The following is a 14,174-nucleotide window of genomic DNA, read 5'->3' as shown; positions in this document are numbered from 1 at the left end:
TTATGAGTTCATCTACTTATCTTTCTTCTTCTTCCCTTTTTCTTTTAAATTGATTTCCGGGATGAAGTTATTCTTACATTAGTAACATCGAATTTGCACCTAAGGTTGCACATTGATCTTCCCATTAAGTAAACAATCAACCGAGAAAAAAAGAGAATATTGCAAGAAGATTTGGTATGTTCACACGAGCCCCGAGAAAATCCTGAAAATATTGTAAAAGATGAGTAGGATATGGCTGTGTTGTCGTTTGTTGTGGGCGCCATTCTGCATCATCCAATTAATTTATCACAGAATAAAAATCTTCCCATGCTCGTCATTTCTTATTTAAAGTGTATGTATATACTATCTAATTTCGCTGATAGAATAATTTGATAAAAACTTTTTCGTATATTATTTAAAATATTATAAATTTGAATCTTTTTTCTATTGTTAATAGGGATAATCACTAGATTTTTTATATAATCAATAGTTCTAGAATTCTGAGAGATTAATTGAAATTTTTACTCAATTATTAATAAAAGTAATCATTAAAATTTTTATCTAATTAAAAATTTTAAAATTTTAAAATATTAGTTGAGATTCTTTTTCTACTAATAAGATAACCGTTAAAATTTTTAACTGATTAGTAGTTTCAGAATTTTGGATAGCTAGTTAAAGTGCACATAATTGTTAGCTTGAATACCATGTATATATAGCTTCCGTGAGATGGAAGGACGTACTGTATCGGTCAGGTCAAGAAATTAATTAAGATGGGAGGACGTACTGTGTCAGTCAGGTCAAGAAATTAAACCTGATCAAAATCAATGGTCAAAATTAAAATATGACCCAGTCGTCAATGTTTGATCATCAAAGGATAACGTAGAGAACAAAATGAATTGAACAAAGGCGTAATGTGAAAGTATTAATCATTGAATTATGAAGGCAGATGGCTACAGAAATTTAGCCAAATTTGAGTTATATTTAATGATTTTGTCAACGACATTTGATCTGCACCCATAACCTAGATTATAACCTTTTCTTCCACCATGTCTAATCACCATGTCTAATCATCAACCATACTTTTCTTATATATTGATTCTCAAAACTAAAAAAGCTTAATTGTTGTCATGCTGATGCTTGTCATTAATGGAGGGAAGAGGTTCGCTGGCAATTATTGATGCCATTGTTGATTATGATATTTAGTGAGCCCGAACGACTTCCACCGACCCAAAGTTTGACATAAAGGCAGATACTTAAAAAGTTTATAAATAAAAAATAAATATTTTCGATCATATTATGTTAGAGATTCCTATCTGCTAAAAAATAGTATAATTATTTTATCTATAGTCATAAAATTTTAAATTTTAAATCTTTTTTTCTGTATCTATTTTCACCATAAATCCGTTTGTACAGCTCTCTTGTATCATCAATCGATTTTTTGATCGGATTTAGCATTTTTCTACGAAGTTTGGTGATAAACAGTGACACTAACCCTTGCTGACGCACATTAGGAATTGAGATCGATGGATATTTCAGTCTTTTTACCATTTTTGTCTTTTAGCTGATGAAAATTCCTAACAGAACATAACAGAAAGTGGGTGTTTATCATTTCCAAACCTTTTGGATACCACTTTATTTATACAGCAAACTTTGGATATGCGTAAGTCATTCCCCCTATTTAGTGACAGCTTGAAGCCTATTATTCTTCTAATAATTCATTTAATCATTCTTCAAACAAACCACAACTCCTGCAAGTTAACTTGAATACGTTTATAAATGTTTTAAGAGAAGGAATTTCAATTCCATGTGTGTTCTTTATCCAAGGATTATTTAAAGAGGGTCGGGGTAGGGATGAGGAATCCCCAAATGAGTATTTCTTACATAAAATTACTAAATTGATTTTAAAAATAATAAAATTAATAAGTTACAAGGATATTACAATTGAAAATTACCATAGCATATCATATTTCTAAATGAGTAAACGACATATTCCCATCTAAGGTTTGACGAAATCCTAAGTTGGTATCCCAAATTTTATTTATTCCAGATTCCCATCCTTACAGTAACGGAAAATGGTTAGATATAATAGTTCAGGGGTAAATTGGTCATTTTGCAGAGGAGACGCACATTAGCAGATCGTCGCCCCTAAGAAAGCTTCGACGCATGTTAGCCAACATCACCGCCGACGTTTTTCACCTTTTTCTGGTGATTCTTCCACCCAAAATCACCTTTGTCACCACTATTCGAACCCTCATCCTCCCCTCTACAAAACCTTATCCTTTACAACCCCTCATCACTCGTTGATCGCCAGCCACGACAGCTGCCACATGCGACTGGTTTTCGTTGGTCTCCATCAGCGAATGGCCACTAAACGGTTGTTGGGGACATAGGGGTTTTGTATATTTGGAGATGTTGGTTGCAGTGGTGATGTCCATTGGATTTTCGTCGTCGGAATCGATTGGAATCCAGCGAAGAACAACAAAAACCTAAGCCTAACGGCACCGGCGATTGGAGGGGCCAATGAGTCGGGAACCAGAGGGGTTTTGGACGACGGACGATGAGGAAGGTGATGGAGGTGACTAGGGGGTTCAACGCCATCAGAAACAGCCCAGATCCTGTGAAAACCGAGAGGATGTGCAGTCACTATAGGTGTAATTGAAATAATTTGAAAATAAGATGGTTAATTTTATAATTTTAGTAATTTAGGGGTTAAAATATAATTTATTAATTTAGGGTTAAGGGTATTATAGTAATTGCACCCTCACTACCCTAAAAATTGTTAATAATGTTATTTTAAGGGTGAAAATTTAGAATAAATAAAACTTAGGATTTCATCAAACCTTGGGTGGGAATATGTCGTTTACTCTTTCTAAATAAAAAAACTTCATTTTGTCCCACTCTGCGTATATTTGATTCAACACATTGTTTATTTATTTTTAAATCTTTAATTTCAATTTTGGACTATTGGAACATGTCTTGGACACAACCTGGTCCTACAACCAAATCATCATGTTAAAAATATTATTATATAGATTTATTCTTTTATATAAATTTTCTATTATATCATACAGAATATGACCAATGAAATAGTTGAAAATTTGACCTCCTAACAAAAATATTGTGCAGCTAATCCGGAGAGGATAATTTCCTATTAGGAGAGAAAATATTTAGATTGACTCAATTTGGAAAGATGATATTCAGATTGACTTAGATTCTAACTAAGGTAGCTGGAGATCATGCAACTTCATAATCCTACGTATTTAAATCTTATCTCAACTATATCATTTAAATGGGTGCTATATAAACCCATCATAACTTGTTTTTAAGGGGGTTGGGCCAATGTTCTGAAAATCGGACTGGACCGGACCGTCCGGTCGGACCGGTTCAACCAGTAATCGTCGGCATATCCAGTCCGATGTCCTTTGAAAATTGTTAATTTCATTCAAACTGGATTGGACTGCGGTTGGACTGCCGGAATAGTGTTGAATAGCGGTCCAATCACAACTCAATCTCGCCGGATTCCGGCATTGTTCGAGAGAGAAAACACCACCATTAGACTTGACGGCATCTCCACGATAAAACCCAGTCATTTTCAGTGGCCGTTGTCTAGCCTTCGTTGGTCGCCATCCACCTAAAGTTCACGCGACTGTCGAACTTCTTTCATGATTCCGGTGAGTTCCGGCGCTGATGGAACTCCCTAGCACCACCATCAGCTTCGCCAACACCTATCCATCAAAAGCCCCATGATTCCAAACCTCAATTGGTCGTCGATCATCGCTGTCACCACCATCACCAGTCTCTTCACGCGACAAGGGTGTTTTGGACAGATTTCAAACCTTAAGGGAGTATTATAGGAGTGTTTTTGAGGAATTTCAAACATTTAGGGACTAAAATATAATTTTATAGAATAGGTCCAATCGACCGGTCAAACCAAAAATCGGACCCTTGAACGGGTCATAGTCCAGTCCAATTTTCGGAACATTGGGTTGGACAATTGTTCTAAGCAAATTTTCCTAGGAATTATACTGTTCTTTGTAAACACAAAAATTGGTAGCCCTTCGAGTTAGCTTTCTGACGATCTAAGAATCATCCAAATATGAAGTCTATAGCTCAAGTTATCGTCAAAATACTGAAGCCTATTCCAAATCAGAGTTCTCAGATCGCACAGCCAGATCGCTTAGATTGCGCGTTTAGATCACTCTGATCTTTAGCTTAAGATCATGTGGCTAGATCACTCAAATCACGTGCTCAAATCTCTCAGATTAGCTCCCAAGCTCTCCAAGCTTTCTGATTGAGCAATTCTCTCAGATCAAGCTCTCCATGCTTTCTGATCGAGCAATGCTCTCAGATCAAGCTCCCCAAGCTTTCTGATCGAACAATGCTCTCAAATCAAGCTCTCCATGAGCTATGCTCTCAGATCAAGCTCTCCATGCTTTCTGATCGAGCAATGCTCTCAAATCAAGCTCTCCATGCTTTCTGATCGAGCAATGCTCTCAAATCAAGCTCTCCATGCTTTCTGATTGAGCAATGCCCTCAGATCAAGCTCTCCATGCTTTCTAATCGAGCAATGCCCTCAGATCAAGCTCTTCATGCTTTTTGATCGAGCAATGATCTTAGATCAAGCTCTCCATGCTTTTTGATTGAGCAATGCTCTCAGATCAAGCTCTCCATGCTTTCTGATCGAGTCATGCTCTCAGATCATGCTTTCCATGCTTTTTTATCAAGCAATGCTCTTAGATCAAGCTCTCAATGCTTTTTGATTGAGCCATGCTCTTAGATCAAGTTCTTGATACTTTATGATAGAGCAATGCTCTCAGATCAAGCTCTCCATGCTTTCTGATTGAGCCATGCTCTTAGATCAAACTATCCATGCTTTTTGATCGAGTTATGCTCTCAGATCAAGCCCTCTATGCTTTCTGATCGAGTAATGCTCTCAGATCAAACGCTTCATGCTTTCTGATCGAGCATGCTTTCAGATCAAGTTCTCTATGCTTTCTGATCGAGCTATACTCTTAGATCAAGCTCTTCATGCTTTCCAATCGAGCTATGCTATCAGATTAAGCACTCCATGCTTTCCGATCGAACTATGCTCTCAAATCAAGCACTCCATGCTTTTTGATCGAGTTATGTTCTTAGATTAAGCTTTCCGTGTTTTCAGATCGAACTCCTCGCACTCTCAGATCGAACTCCTTATGCTCTTTGATCGAGCTTCCCATGCTCTCAGATCGAGCTCTTTATGATCTTTGATTAATCTCATAAGCTTGCTCATTCACTTGAGATTACGTATTCAAGATCTCTCAGATCTCTTAGATCGTGGCAAGCATAATTCAAGTTCTTCAGTTCGAGACTGCAGCCTATAATGCGACAACCATCCAGATTAAAGACATGAGTTTTTGAAGCGCGATTACACACTCCAAAAAGTGGGGGGTTACTGTTATGCTGTCAATCCGGAGAGGATAATTCCTTATTAGGAGAGAAGATATTTAGATTGGCTCAATTTGGAAGGAAGACATTTAGATTGACTTAGATTTCAACTAAGGTAGCCGAAGATCATGCAACTTCCTAATCCTACATATTTGAATCTTATCTTAACTCTATCATGTAAATGGGTGCCATATAAACCCATCATAACTTGTTTTCAAGGCGGCTGAGCAATTGTTCTAAGCAAATTTTCCTAGGAATTATACTGTTCTTTGTAAGCTCTCAAAAACAATAAGATAAAAATAGACGTAGGCTCAAGTTCTAACTTGCCGAACCACTTTAAAAATCTCTCTGCCATTTACTTTGTTGCATTTATTATTCATCCACTGCTGGTTATCGGTAATCAAGCGCACATTCATTCCGGTTTCGACAGGGTCAATCAGAATTCTCTGGTTGGTGTAGATTTCTGTATCAACAAAAAATAAGACCAAAAAGATTATGTATGATCTGATTATCTCTTGTAACCCCTCTTATGTCAACCTTAAACGATGAATATCACTTTAATTAAAAAAATTCAAAATTATTTTTATTAATTGGTCTTTGAGAAATTTTTTGTTTAAGTTATATATAATGATATTGATACATAATAAAGAAACGGCCGGACCAAGTCAGAAAATTACATAAAATTTCCCAAAATTCCGTAAGTTATATAGATAGGAATATATAATAATACATTTTGAATGTCACGGTTGTTTAATTATAGTTTTTTTTATTTTTAATTTGACGAATCAAATCCTTGATGAAACACGAGGGAATTATATACTTGAACTTTACTTATAAAACATTGGATGATCGCCCACCAAATGACTAATTAGATAAGCAAAAAACTATTAATCGACTTTGTAGAGTGATCAACGGTGATTAATTAATTATAAGAACACACCTGTGTTTCAATGGTCAAACAATTAAATATTATTTTGATCAAATCAAGTAGCCTTTTTGTATTGCGAAAATTTCAGCCTAATTATCTCGCACGCGTTTTAATGTCAAAGTCGTCTACTTGCCTTTCGTTTCTTCTTTTTCCTCTTTCAAAGTCCAAACTTCATTCATAAAAACCCATAAGCAAATTAAGCTTTGTATATATTCCCTCATTTGTACAACTTTTGATATCATAAATATTATTATTCTCTGCCTCTCTGCGTTTGGAGCTTCAACAACTCAGATAAATACACATATACTGTGATTACCGAACTTAATTTGCTGGTTTTTTTTCAAAACGAGAAAGTTTAAACCATGGCAGGAGAAAGTGGAGGAAGATCTTTAGAGCAAACACCGACTTGGGCGGTGGCTGTGGTTTGTTTTTTTTTGGTTGTGATATCAATTTTTATTGAATACATAATCCACCTGATTGGAAAGGTAAGTATCAGCTAGCTATTTCAATAGCAAAAATTATATAAGATCTATAGTGATTTTACACTCAAATATTGAAGTTCTTGATCCGATATATATTTGTGTATATATCCAGTGGTTGAGAAAGAAACACAAGAGAGCTCTTTATGAATCACTCGAAAAGATCAAATCAGGTGCACCATTTTTTTTTTTTTTTTTTTCAGTACCATGCCTATCACTCTGTATATATATATTAATCCCATAACCTAATTTTGCCATTTTCTTTTTTGCTGGTGTAGAACTTATGTTGTTGGGGTTCATATCGTTGCTGCTAACAGTAGGGCAAGGTCTAATATCGAATATATGCGTATCGGAGAGTATCGCGAGTACATGGCATCCATGTGATAAGGAGCAAGAAGAGGAAATAACCGGGCAGACGGAAAAAACAACAGAAACTACAGATGATGAAAACCGCCGGAAACTTCTCGCGATTATGGTCTCTGGTGGAACCTTTCGACGATCTTTGGCCACCGCAGCATCAACTGATAAATGTGCAGAACAGGTATATTTTTTATATATATATATATATATAAGTCTTGTTCTAGGCTTCTATCTAGATCGTCAACTTTTAGGTTCCCGAATAAATTTATTAGTAAAAAGCACGGATTAGCGTCAATCCACATGTTTTTCATGCAAATAAATAAATTACTATGCATTAAAAGTGGGAACAGAATACAAAAAGGTCAATATGTGGAATAATGAATTAATAATCAGTGTGTCACCAATAATATAGCCACCCACAATCGTGTATGAATGTCGAAAAGGTGCAAATTTAGTTATTATCCTTGCATATGCTTTTATGGGAAGCATTTTCCTTCACAAAATATATGTATTGTTTCATTTAATTCAAAGAAAAATAAGTTACCAAATTCGATTAAAAAATTGTCCCGTCATGCAAACATTTCTTGTGGAGTACGTTCATCATCCTACTTTGAATAACTTTTAGGTCAATAATCTAGTTATTCACTTTCGGGTTTCAAGATATTAGTTGAGGTACGTATAAACTGATCGAGACATCTCCGATCACCAAAAAAAATAAAAAATAAAATAAATCAAACCTTTAGATTCTTATTTAAAGAATCAAACCAGGTGAAGTATTATGGAATAATTGTTGTTAGTTAACATAGAATTTAACAGAAGAAAACTAAAGAGGTATAGAAGTCAAGTAGCACATATCTATGCTTCAAATAGCATACATGATCTAATTTGTTTTTTCATTAGAGTTATATGTTGACTCAAGTGCACTTAAATTTATAATATTTGCAGGGCAAAGTTTCATTTGTATCGTCAGAAGGTATTCATCAACTCCACATTTTCATCTTCGTGTTAGCCGTTTTCCACATCCTTTACTGTATTCTAACCATGGCTTTGGGGAGAGCCAAGGTAAATAAAATCCTTTATTTACATTGTTACATTACATACATATTTAAATTTAACCTTTACCTACCTCTCCTTTCCTCTCTTTCATTATCTGAGCGGGTTTTGCCATTTGTTGTCTCCAGATGAGAAAATGGAAGCATTGGGAGAAAGAAACAAGAACAGCAGAGTATCAGTTCTCACACGGTAATTAGTCCTCCAAATACTATTATATATACACGTAAAGTTTACGTAATATTCCTTGTCCAATCAAGACGTAAAGTTTATCGTAATATTCCTTGAAATTTCTTCAATTTATCAAATTTAGAAGACCACAAGATAATGTATTAGAACTTGAAGAAAATTCTACGATACTAGAATAATGTTATTTGTATTGACATGGATGCTTAACAAAACTTGGATGAAGTTGACAACTCTTGGATAACGATAAGGTAATCCTAGCCTAATCTTCATAATTAACCAGTATAAAGACATAATTGGCATGATACAATAACTCAAATTGACTCAAGCTTTTGAAAATATAGGGTCTTTTATAAAGATAAATATAGCTATTTCCTGTGGTGGCTCGTCTATTTAATTAGTATGAGTCATTTCAGAAGAAATCTTCCAATCAATATATGACGAAGATCCGTTCAGATATTTACTTAGATCCGTATAAAATTTTAGGAACATGTGTAGCTTGCACATTTAGATTTCTATGGCGATGATATGACAATTACTGTATTTGATTCTGTGACAGATCCTGAGAGGTTCAGGTTTGCAAGAGAGACATCGTTTGGCAGAAGGCATTTGAACTTCTGGACCAAGACACCTGGCCTCATTTGGATAGTAAGTTATCTTCTTTCCTTTTCTACTTATTGTCATTACAATTATCAAGTTTATGAAAATTTATATAGAATAGTCCATCGTCTACTTACTTTATTAAGAGAGGAAACCGTCTAATTTCAATAAAGGAAAGCCATGATAAGATGAACTATGTAAAATTTCTTTTGCATGGATTAAACTCTCCTTTCCTCTATTTATTATTAGAAAGTGGATTAAGAACTAGTTAATACTAACCAACATTCAACAAAGTTTGGAAGAACGAAAGCTACAGTTTTCTTGCATGGCAGCCGATAATATTGATATATTGATAGAGTTAGCTATATAACTATGCACATCATATGGACCAGTTGATATATATATATATATAAAAAAAAAAAAAAAAACTTTATTTAAAGGATTTAATTATGTTTTAGTTGAAAATATTATTTACCATGAATGCCAGTAACATACAACATGTAAGAAATTAAATAAATAGACAATGAATATACAAATTTATATGATGAAAATTAGAATCGTGATGTATGATTGTAGATGTAGGACCAGGTAAGGTAACATCAACCTTACATTATTTTTTATGTTCGTATAGAAATTATTAATATCTTAGGTAACGGTCTTTATATGCATCATGCATGAATGATATTGATGAAGTAGTAACGGTCTTCAAAATATATATACACACTATTCAGAGAAACAACCACAGCCGTCCAATTTTCCGCCAAATATAATTTCCCATTTGTATGATTTTGACTTTTCCCATTGTAAAACTTTTCTATTCAATCCTTATCCTTATTCATATCGAATAGATTTATGTTACGTGTGCAAGTGAATTAGGGCCAGGGGTAAATTCTTGTTCAAATTTTTAATAATTTTCACATTTTGTGACTTGTTTTTGCAGGTTTGTTTCTTCAGCAATTTGTTCGCTCAGTTCCCAAAGTCGATTATTTAACTTTACGCCATGGATTTATCAGGTAATTTATTATAAAAATATAATTACAAATGTTTTTGCCGGTTTTTTGGCCAAGTCTAGGTACTAAGCCAATTTGTTTTTGTCTTCGAATCAATCTATTTTGTCAATTTTAACACGGTCTATTTTTCCCTTGTTTTTTAGGCACATTTGGCCCCCCAAAGCCACACCAGATTTGACTTCCAAAAATCATCAATAGGTCACTGGAAGAGGAATTCAAGGTTGTTGTGGGAATCAGGTTAGTAAGTACATTTCAAACCTTGTTAATTATATTTAACAAATTAATGTAAAGTATTAATTAATTCTTTTTTATCTTTTCATTTTTCAGTCCACCAATCTGGTTCTTCGCTGTGATTTTCCTGCTCTTCACACTCATGGTGAGTAAATGGCGTTTGTAATGAACAACTTTCGATCCTGCATGCATGATGGGATTATTCTAATTAAACTTTGTCATTCTGTGTACAGGCACGTTCTTATCTATGCTCCCGTTTATCCCATTAATTGTAAGCTTCCTTAGCTACTTCATTTGGTATTTTATATATGATTTAGTGGCTCCAGCTGTAATTAACATCCATCAAATCCTGCAGGTAATCCTCCTAGTGGGAACGAAGCTGCAGGTGATTATAAGCAAAATGGGACTGAGAATCGTGGAGAGAGGGGAAGTTGTAAAGGGTGTACCGTGGTTGGCCCGGTGATGACCTCTTTGGTTCAACCGCCCTCACCTCATTCTTTATCTCATCAATTTTGTTCTCTTTCAGGTATACTTTCATTATTTAACTATTCAATTAATCACCGATCAACATAAATAACGTAAATTTTACTCATCTCTACTTTTACCATTGCAGAATGCCTTCTCTTGCTTTCTTAGCATGAGTTGGGTAAGCTCCTTATCAACACACAATTTACTTCTAATTATTTAAAATCATTGTAATGGGGTAAACTTGATGAAACTTGAATATTATTTCACTTTCAGTATGAATTCGGATTGAAATCGTGTTTCCATGAGAACACTGAGGATATAGTCCCAGAGTCATAATGGGGTACTTAATTATGAACCCTTCTTTTGCTTTTGCTTTTGAATTCATGAATCACAGATCCTTTTATCAGTTAATCTTATTAATCAATTTTCACTAAAACAATACAACTTCGGGTGATTTTTGCAGGGTCGTCATTCAGTTTCTTTGCAGCTACGTTACCTCCTCCTCTCTATGCCCTTGTAACACAGGTACTAACTGCTTTAATTAATTTTTGCTAATCACTCTAAAACCAGTTCAAATATTTACTTATCTTGTTACTTATATATTAACAGATGGGATCAAACATGAAACCAACCTTTTAACGAAAAAGTGGCAGCAGCACTGAGGAATTGGCATCATTCCGCTAAGAAACACATTAAACAAAACAAGGGCTCCGTCTCTGTCACCCCTTTCTCCAGCAGACCAACCACTCCATCCCACCACGCATCTCCGGTGCACCTCCTCCGCACTACAGGAGCGAAGTGGACAGCGTCCACACCTCACCCAGAAATCCAATTTCGTATCGAGCATCCGAAACCGACTCTCCATCCCCTTCTATCACTACCGGGGTGATGGTTCATCATCATCTAATTACCATCACAATAACAATAATACTGATCAACCAAATTACTATATAGAGTATGATCCGGAAGTCAATGAGCCGAATCACAACCACCACCTTCTGCTCCCCCGCCAACACAAGATTGCATCGCCAAAGATTTTTCATTCGATAAAGGACAAGTATATAAGCATTAGTTAGGCTTTAATTTCATGATTAAAAGACGCGATACTACATATATATGTACTATTTACTACAATTCAAGGATGATGGCATGAGCATGATATAGGCCATTAGGTTTACTAAGGCCTTTGATTTTGCATCACCTTGTACAGTAGGTTTCTTTTGTTCTCTGCACCATAGTGCATGCATATTATATATATACAGATTGAAGACAATTGTACACTGTTTCATTGTTTTTTGTTTAAATTAATTATCAGTAATTTTTTATTTCTAGTGTGTAAAGTGTAGCTGATAAACATGTTAAGAAACCCGGGGCTTCGGTGGCATTCACAAATGGCAAGCGCCATATATCCAAGTGTTATTGCATGCACGGACAAACTGCTTTGCTGTTCAGTTAAAAGTCTGCTGGTAATGATTTCAAGAAAGAATTATCAGTTTCGGCTTTATTTCTGCAACAAAACGACAAGCCCTGCCTTAACAATCCTTACTTCCTCTCCACCATCTCCCTGCCCCCTGTTTTATTTCCCCTTTTTTAAACCCAAAACCATTTGCTACCATTCTTCTTTATATATCCATACAAAAATTACACACCCTTTATCTTCCTAATCTGATAGATATCCAGAGATAATTAGAGATGGAGACACAGCAGGGATTGTTATGGAAACTGGGTCGACAGTGTTATGCGGTGGTGTGCTTGTGTGTGATTCTTGTATCTGTAACAATAGCTCACTATGTTTATGATGTGGAAGCTAACGATCCTCCAGGACGCGCCAAGACTAGTCGTCGTCTTCGGGCTTTGCATGGTCCTCCTCTTCATTCTGCTGCCAGAATCTACTGATCGATCATCAAACTGCATGCTTGTCTCAGTTAATTAACTAATTGCTAGTTGCTTCATTGCGAGGGTTTAAGATCGAACATCATATGTCTGTAAATCTTCGCTTAATTTAGTTTAACAAAAAACATGGCTTCCATCGCTTCTCTCTTTTACTCTTCTGTTTATATTATGCTTAATTTCCCCAAGTCTAATAAAATTCGCTTTTCTTTGAGGCAAATAAATTATAGGTATTGGAATATTATTTTATTTCGTAATTAAGGTTTAGTTTAGTTTGGGATTGCTATGGCTTCTTTTATATCATTTATGAGTCTCCTTTTGAAATAACCAACTTTTAAAATAATTTAGTTAAAGGTGTTTGTTTTTCTTAATTTTAAAAGAGCAAACGACATGTTCCCACCTGAGCTTTACCGAAAGCCTAAATTAATACCATTGGTTGTATTTATTCCATATTAAAACCCTTAAAACAAGGGTTAACAATTTTTAGGATGCAGAGGTCCTATTATCTGACAAATAAATTAATAATTTTTTTTTAACCCTCCACTTAGTAAATTTAGAAAAATAACCATTTTAAGTTCAAAATTATCATAATCCCAACCTCTTCTTCAACCTTTTCCTTCCACCTCATCGCCTGATTCCAGCGTCGTTGGAACACCCCAACACCACCAAACACATCCCCTGTTGATGCGTGGTTTTGACACCAACTAAACGCACGTATGAAATACTGAGTTGGCCTAGAAGACACACGTGATTGGGGGATTGAGAATGTAAATGGTCGCAAGACAATGTTTAAAGTGGTTCGGATGCTTGACCAAGCGAATCCTACATCCACTGATATTGTATTTATATTTGAAGGATCAGGTCGCAGACTAGCGAGGTGATGAGAGTACAAATGAGTGAGAGAGAGAGAGAGAGAGAGAGAGAGAGAGAGAGAGAGAGAGAGAGAGGGCTGTTACAGAAGGAAGATAGTTAATTAAGAGTAAAAATGAGCTAATCCCTCAAACGGGAGAGAAGCTCTCTATTTATAATGGGATACAATGAGGTAATCATTACAGAATCCGTAAAAAAGGGGCAGGTACCGTGCAAATCCTCCTTTGTGTCCCGTTATTCACCTATTCACGTGATCTCCTCGCTTTATGCAGAGATTGGACACGTGGACGACCTCTAGCCTTTCGTTAGTCTGGCACACACCTACTGCACTGGCAGGAGCATGTTGCTCACGCCAGCACGCGACGTGGCCACGTCTGAATGGCTGCAGGATCTGCCTAGACCTTGACCACTTGTGCTGGCTAGGCTCTATGTCAGCCCTACTTTTCTAGGCATAAAAGAAGTCCCCTAATTTTTAAGGTTTGAGAATCGAATCTTGGAAATTACAAATGCCTTGATTTGACGTGCTTGATGCTGTTTAAAGCGACTTGATTGTGAAGGAGGTCGAGAGAACATTTCCTCGCATGCGACCTAGGGTGATCGTTGCCCTTACATTCAGCGACCTGGATTTGGGGATCCAGTGCTATAATGATGATTCCGACCTAGGTGGAATCTTCGACCTGTTCACACTTAGCAGCTTTC

General features: G+C 35.8%; 1 pseudogene; it reads left to right on the top strand.

The window, feature by feature from the left end:
* The first annotated feature begins 6,479 nt into the window (after positions 1-6,479).
* LOC116120683 lies at positions 6,480-11,791 on the top strand (annotated as a pseudogene).
* Positions 11,792-14,174: the final 2,383 nt, after the last annotated feature.

The sequence above is a fragment of the Pistacia vera genome, unplaced genomic scaffold (assembly GCF_008641045.1).
Source record: "Pistacia vera cultivar Batoury unplaced genomic scaffold, PisVer_v2 Contig1263, whole genome shotgun sequence".
Taxonomy (NCBI): domain Eukaryota; kingdom Viridiplantae; phylum Streptophyta; class Magnoliopsida; order Sapindales; family Anacardiaceae; genus Pistacia; species Pistacia vera.
The sequence above is the reverse complement of the archived record's forward strand: the minus strand, read 5'-3'. Positions and strand labels throughout refer to the sequence as shown.